Source organism: Vespula pensylvanica, chromosome 18, assembly GCF_014466175.1.
Source record: "Vespula pensylvanica isolate Volc-1 chromosome 18, ASM1446617v1, whole genome shotgun sequence".
Lineage (NCBI taxonomy): Eukaryota > Metazoa > Arthropoda > Insecta > Hymenoptera > Vespidae > Vespula > Vespula pensylvanica.
The window spans coordinates 267,391-275,533 of record NC_057702.1 but is presented as its reverse complement, the minus strand read 5'-3'; the positions used below and the strand labels follow the sequence as shown (position 1 = coordinate 275,533).

The window sequence follows — 8,143 nt, the reverse complement described above, 5'->3', positions numbered from 1 at the left end:
TCTCGCGTCTTTGTTTCGTTCTAGCCGGCCGATTCGAAGTACGCGCGTTAGTTAGTCGAAGACATCAACTTCTATTTTTAGAGAACCGAGCACGCTCCTTTCGTTGTTGCGTTGCGTTAACGACGCGCGACACTCGAGTGCGCTCGGAACCTGTTTCGACGATCGTATAACATAGCTTTGTCTTACGGTCATAGATCGCTTTTAACACGTTCACTGTCATGCTAATTTTTTCAGACAACAATACCATATTTTTATTATTGCAAAAATATAATGATTAATTATTGCGTAGGATGATACTGTACCTACTCTTATCAATAATACGCACAATGCACTCGGTCGCTCTCGATGATAAATTTTTGATATTAAAAGTGGAAAAAATTGCACAAAAAAGATAACAAATTATTGCGAAGATTAGCGATGTTTTGACTCACTTTGTTTTTCATACGGTTCTAAAATAATTCATCGAATTTATCTAACGCGTTATGTTTGTTAACTTTTAAACCTTGTCGTTAATAATAATTGGCACGTCCGTTATAAATACAGAAACATACAATTCAAACAAAGAATAATTAATAATAACTGTTAATTCTGAACTAATACGTTTTTCTCGTCTTATAGCGCAATAAATGAATTTTAGTATCACCGGTCATCGACGATGACTGCGGATGTTACGACAGTGAACACGTTAATGCGTTTTTTACAACGATCTTACGCGGTTTCCCGTTTTACGCCAATGAGAGAAGAGAATGTGGATTTGTTGGACTTTGGCACGTTTTGATATTCCAAGATATCGTATCGATTTCGACCGATCGATCGATCGATCGCTCGGTCGATCGGTCGATCGATTGTAAGAGACGAAAAAGAGAAAAAAAGAACGGGATCTTCACGCCCGACTAACCGTTTGCTATCTCCGTTAGGTTAGGTAATAATATCGCGGATATTAATCGTCTTACCGACCTCGTTTTATCGTCGTTCGCGGTTTCCCTCTTTATCGTTTCCTTTGCATTCACCAAAATTTTTCAAGACTCGAGAACACTACGTTCTCGTTGTGCTGCAACACTCGATGTTCTCTCTCTCTCTCTTTTTATCTCTCTTGAGCATGGCCATGACACTTTTAATAGGAGACAATTTAATGCAGTCGCTACTGCGATTTGAAATTTAAAGTCTAATCGCCAACACAACGCTGTCCATTCGCAAACTTTCAAACGGAATAAAGAGATTTAATCCTCTCATATACAATATTTAAACAATTTCTTTTTATCTCGAATAATTAATAGACGATATATAAATTTAACAATACACGAAAAAGATTAATATTTATTTATTTTCCGTCAAAATCGAAAAGTTTAGATATAGCAATGTATCTTCCACGCAAAAGGATTAAATATAGTTCGATAATATCGAAAAAATACTCTTTTCTTATTTCTTTTTTTTTTTTTTTTTTTTTATTTAGAGTGTAGAATCGTCTTACTTTTTTCTTTCTTATCGTGACCTCTTTTCCCTTTCAACAGAATATGCTATCTTTCACGGTTCGAAGTGTTCGATCAACGAAAGAGTAAGCTATTGAAAGACGAAAAGCATAGAATTTTTCAACGTTTCTTCACTTTCCCGCCTCCTCGTTCGAAAGCTCTAGTTCGATTCGAGCTAGATAAAAGTCGAACGAACGCGATCCCCTGCTTATCATCGTATCTTATCGTTCGCCGCTCGTTCGATATCTTCCGCACCATTTTAAAGAATCATATGGATAAGAGGAGGTGGGGGAGAGATTGAGGGAGAGAGAGAGAGACAGAGGATCGAGGCGTGGCACAGTTTGGAGAGACGGACAGTTAAGAAGAGCGACTGATCGGAGTGGTCGAGAAGGAAGGGAAATGTGACACGTGGGAGAGAGAGAGAGAGAGAGAGAGAGAGAGAGAGAACGGGTGAGACCTTGGGATAGGCGAACGCTTTAGAAATTCGTTAGATAATCCGTGGGGCACGGCTCTCTGCTTTCAAGATGGCAACCGAAAGTGTAGGAGATTAGATAGGGCGCTTCACCAACGATGACTCTTCCTTCTCCTCCTCTTCCTCTATGTCCTCTCTCTCTCTCTTTCTCTCTGTCCCTCTCTGTTCTAAATGCGCGGACGTAGTTATGCAACATTCCCACGAAATTCCGATATTCTACAAGCGTATACGACCGAGTTTTCAGTCATCAAATTTCATAATTGAAAAATTGAAAAGTTAGTATAGAGATTACTTCCATAGCAACATTTTATCATTATATATATATATATATATATATATATATATGTATATATGCATTGAGATAAATTAGAATAAAAAAAATGTATATATTAGATCGATGCATATAAAAGTGTCATCTCGTTACGACGAATTTCTTTAATTCATTCAACATTTATTTAAAGTCGACTGGAAACTTGGATTGTTTAATGAAATGAAAAAAAAAGCAAGTACATGCCATTATACAATAAACAAAGTAGGAGAAAATAATTGGGAAGAAGAAGAAGAAGCTATGAAAGAAGAATCGCATGTTTGTAGCGTTGGTAGCAATGAGGTAGGATCGGTGTGGGGGACGTCGATCGTCAAGTACAACGGCGACGACGACGACGACGACGACGACGACGACGAAGACGACCATGCTTCGCCGCAAATCCGATTCCATGTAGGTATACTTGACATTAAATTTTCCGTCGGCCTTCTAAACTGTGCGGCGCTATACGTGCGCGCAAGCGAACACGCGTGTAGGCAGTCAGCTCACTCCAAAGCCTTTCTCTTTGGCGAGCCAATGATTGCGCCACCTACCGAAAAATCTACGCCTACCAACGCAACGAGGAGACTTAGAAACAGCGATAATGGACGATTCTAAACATGTCCTCGATTCTTTTTCTCTCGATGGTTTTTTCCCCTATAAATTTGAGACAAATTCGAACGTACTATTAGGATAATCCTTATCGCGATTATAGAAGTTACTCCAATCTCTCCTTTGTTTATAGCAACGATGGAACTCTTTTCTTTTTTTTTTCTGAAGCAAGAAACGCCATAAAAATGAAGTAAGTGAATACTCGCTTACGTCCTAATAAGATATCAAGGATCTAAGATATTTTTTGTCCTCCACTTCTCGAACAGACACGTAATTCATTTTGACAATAAAACTTATCCGAGCTCATCGTCTCTTTTGTTATAAAAATGATGAGAACTGAAACGAGAGAACGAATGGGTGCGTGTGCGTGCGTGCGTGCGGGCGCGCGCACCCCGATGCCACGTGACGTCTAAATTCAGTCGGCCATTTTGGAGCATGATTCATTTGTTTAGAGCAGCCCGGATAGGAGAGTGAGAGGCGGAGCTATACGCGCACGAAATCCTCGCTAGTGCGCGTTTTAGATTCACACCGATCGCCACCGACCGTTGCGACCCTGTCGCGAGCTATCGGATTTCTTACCGAGCGTAAGATCTTCTCTCGATCTCTCCTCCGTCTTTCCCCCTCCTTTTGCCTCGTGTCTCCTGAGGTATCAATTTCGATTTATAAACTTTCGATTCATAAACAAAATATTTCCCAAAAAAGTCTCAGACAATCGGACAAAAAGAAGCGAAGAGAGAGAGAGAGAGAGAGAGAGAGAGAGAGAGAGAGAGAATATTTGTTCTTTACTCCATTGTCGCGAAAAGGAACTGCTACGAAGTCTAACATTAAAATTTCGATGCCCCTATGACGTGAAGCACGCAAGAACGCGTGACATACCGTGGCGATGGTAGTTCACCACGATGGGAGGAAATAAAAGAGAAAACCTTCGTTTCAATTCGGTGTTGTTTTCTCGTTCTTTCGTTCGCGCTCGTCTCACGTTCGTATTCACGAAATTACGTTCGAAACGAAGGATAACGAGAGGAAAAGAGAAAGCATGCAAGGACTTTTGGCCAATAGTATCCGAATTTAAAAGAGAACCAGTCTCTCCTTCGTCCTTTGTTCGAAAAAAATTCCTCCTCCTCTCTCTCTCTCTCTCTCTCTCTCTCTCTCTCTCTCTCTCTCTCTCTCTTTCTTTCTTGAAGAAATTCGCGCCCTCGAACGATCGTGGCTACGGCCGAGTTAACGTCTCGCTTCCCGGGGATCAAGGAGCGTGACAAGGCTACGCGAAGCAAATGTTATTCTCCGTCGAAAAGAGGCATGAATTATTTATCGACCGAGAACGAGAGAAAGAAAGAAAGAAGGCAGGAAGAAAAAGGAGAAAAAGAAGAGAAAGGGGGAGAGAGAGAGAGAGAGAGAGAGAGAGAGACAGAGGAAAGTCGCCAAGTCGAAGACGATATCTTCACTCTCGTCGGATTACGTTTGGAGAAGAAACCAGCATCGTGTGCCATTTTTTTTTTCATTTGCCTCGTAAAATTGCCCGAAACGTTCGTTGTGACGAACGGAAAAAAATAATAAAATTAGTTAAATATGTAATTTCTAGAAAGAAGAAAAAGAAGTCGAAAAGAAAAATAATATGATGAATACTCTTCCGAATGATTTCAATGCGTTGACGACAGTGGAAAGTAAGATCGCACGATAGAAGAAACGAGAGACGAAGCGAAATTCGGCCATGAGACGAGTCGAAGAGAGGAAAGAGGGAGAAGGAGGCAGCTGCGTCGGCAGTAGAGATCCTCCTTCCCCTCTCTTTCTTTGTTCTTTTGGAACTCTTTTTCTTTCGTTCTTTCTCTCTCTCTCTCTCTCTCTTCGGCCAGGTTCGGCTCGGAGCCGAACATCGTCGAATTTATTCGAGACGAGACTGGCCTGCCCCTACGAGCAATCGGGTCTTCACGTTGGACACAAGGTCATTGCCAGTGGGTCAGTCGGGCCAATCGCGCTGGCCGAAGGTCCCAGCCGAATTCTTACAACGAGCCAACCAACTGCGAACGTTTCTTTTCCCACTCTTGCGATCGCGCAAGGATCAATGTGCAATCCCTACCGAATCTCGATTAGCTACGAACGCGCGCGAATAGTATCCAGTAGCACGGTGGATGCTGCGATAAGATAGAAAGGTTGCCTGATAGACGAGACGCTTGAACGTTCCGCTTGTTCCGCCATTCGTGCGGTATGTTGGAAAGGGAACGGATAGGCCGCCGTCCCATGAGGCCTTGACCGTATCTCTGCTTATCGTATCGGCCGACTTGCACCGTCGACGTCACATCGCGAAAGTTATGCGGAGCATCTCTTCGAACCTTCGTCTTCGACGAAAATGATACATTTCTTTTCACCCGGAGATGTATCTCGGAATACCTGTAGATTGGTACCGAGCGTTCCTTCAAGGTCGATAGGAGGAACTCGCATCGAAAGAGATCAAATTTTTCGTTCGATGAATAAGAAAAGTTGAAAACGTTTGGGCTCATTGAATTACTTAAACTTCGACACGTGACGTAATCGCGGCTATTACCATCGACGATAGATCTCTATCCGAATGTGTGGTCTTCCTCGTGCGAGCAATAAATGCATCGCATGAACGCTCCTAACGAGTCGATGTTTACTCCCAAGTATCGTATGCACCGTAATTGGTATTACGCAAGTACTCGAGCCGTCGCGAGTAAGTACTCGCCGAGCTTGATAAACTCCAAGTAAATCATCGCCTTTCTCCGACGACAACGTCGACGAAGCCCTTGATCCAATGATCTTTTCCAAACGATCTATGATCGTATTACCGCTTAGATTTTTTTTCTTTTTCGAATCGACGATAGAAATATCGTTTGAATTTTTATCACTTCCAGCGAAAGATTTTTACGAATAAACTTCTACGTACTCGTACTATCGCTCAGTAACGATCCAGAAAGGATTTTAGCAGTCCAAGTATCGACCGAGCAAAGACTCGTTCGTTGCATTCGAATCGCCTTTCGAGAATCGTGAGACTCGAGTCAAAGCTTGGAAAACGCCTAAACCAAGCTAGAGTGATTTGCCTGGAATGCGCGACGTCAGGATCGTCGTTGCCTCTCCGTTTCGATTCTTTCCTCGAATTCTTCTCTTTCTCTCTCTCTCTCTCTCCCGCTCTATCTTCGTTTCTTTCCTTAATATACTACTAAGAATTCGTTCATGGCAAGATTGATAATCAGAAAATACGGTGTAATATATTAAGTGGCATACGAAATAAGAAAAGGAAATTTTTATTCAAATTTTTATCCAATTATTTGGAATAAAATTGTCGACGTTTAAAAAAAGATTTAAACTATCTGAAAAAAGATACGTATTTCTGCTGGATGCAGAGAATTCACGGTTTCACGCTCGTCCTCTCTCTCTCTCTCTCTCTCTCTCTCTCTCTCTCTCTCTCGCTCGCTCTCCCTCTCTCTCCCTGTCTTTCTCTTCCTCGTTTGGCCATATTTCGGCTATACCTACTTGTTGCACAGGGAACTAGTTATGTGCACAATGCACATACGTATATACAGTAGTATGTATATAACGACGAGCTGGATACAGTCGGCATCGACGTAGCTCGCTTGGCACGGCAACAAATAAGTGCAACGACCGACGAGCCGAAATAAATTCCATTCTACTTTCAAAACAAACCGAATTCCAATTTGCTTTTGACGAATCGTTCCTTTTTTGTTTCTATAATATTTCGACGGTCCGAAATAGTTTTCTTCAATTTCTTTCAAATTTTATTGAAAATTTTACGTGATTAATAATAGGACGTGCACGAATAACAATAAAAAATAGAAATGTGCGATTTCTTTTATCGCATCCGGTCGATTCATACATTATCTGTCTCCGCGAATAATCATTGTAATCGTAAGAAACGAAAAATTTCCTCTCGGCGTGTACCAACTCGATTTAATTATTTAATCGTCTTCTTCCTTTTAAATAAATTCCAATTTACTCATAAATTGAAAAAAAAAAATTCAGGAGTAAATAACATTTTAAATAAAACGATTATAGTTGTACGTAGAAAATTGAGCGACCGAGTCAACGTATTTGATATAACGTATAAACGAGAAGAAGAGAGACGGAAGCAGAGGAGGAAAAGTGGTTTATCCGCATGAGTTCGTTGCTCGTAGATGTGTACAGGTATATTTCAGAGTATGAGATGAACGTAGCGAGCGAGTCACCCCACTCGAATCTACTTGGAAAATTTTGGGGATAACCGAGTCCACGCTAACACCACAGAGCTGCTTGGCTGTTACCGCATCAGCTGTCGGCGGCTGCTGCAGCCGACCTATATACTTGCGTGTCTTTACATATACATATGTATGTATATATATATATATATGTATATATATATACATATATACGTGTGAACCTATCTCTATTGGTATAGGTACTTACTACATAGCACTATTATACTATGTCTATATACGGATAGAGTTTACATACGCTTGGAATAGAAACGTGTATGTGCGTATACGAACACATTCACAGCATACAACGACGCATCCAACGGGCTACGATATAAACGCCGTTACTACTTGTTGCTCCGTTCCCGGAAAATACGAGGAACCACGATTTCGAGGCACCAAACGTTTCAATAGAAAATCCTACGTGTTTCGAGCATGTCCTTTCAACCGTTGTCCTCTTACAAATGGCTCTCCGACGCGAAACCTAGACACCATACGATTTCCTTTTTTATACCGACGCGTTGCGATAAAACAAAAATGAAAACGAAAAGGAAAATTTAGTACGTATCGAAATTTATCGATTCTACAATTTTATCTGTACAAGAATTGTCTATTGGATGTATGATTATCGTTGATCAAACGACTATTGATCGAACAACTATTAGAGCAACTATGTTAATGTTAATTAGATAAAAATCCAATAGATTTGATTCTCCTTAAATATCAAATTGTCTATCAGAAAATATCGACCTTATTTTAATCTTCCGAGAAAGTAGCGTCATCTTTTCGGTATTCGAATTTTATCGAAAAAAAAAAAAACGACTCTAACCGATTCAAAGCGAGAGTGTAGGAGTATAGAAGCAGGATTCACGAAATCTCTCGAAAGCATGAACACGAAAATTTGTCGTGCGTTTCGTAGGATAACTCGACAATGCATGGACGACGAATATACAACGTGCATACAAACGTAGGAGGGCGAGTATGAATGCTCGCAAATGGCCCAGCCACGCACATTGAAGTACGGAGGATACACACACGTGCAATTTCTCTCTCTCTCTCTCTCTCTCTCTCTCTCTCTCTCTCC

General features: G+C 41.1%; 1 long non-coding RNA gene across 1 annotated transcript in view; it reads right to left on the bottom strand.

The window, feature by feature from the left end:
- The window catches only part of LOC122635640, a 14,658-nt gene that overhangs the window by 863 nt on the left and 5,652 nt on the right, over positions 1 to 8,143 (bottom strand). Inside the window, exon 2 of the long non-coding RNA XR_006328718.1 lies at positions 895 to 904. This is a non-coding gene — a long non-coding RNA (uncharacterized LOC122635640). The remainder of the gene's footprint in view (positions 1 to 894; positions 905 to 8,143) is intronic.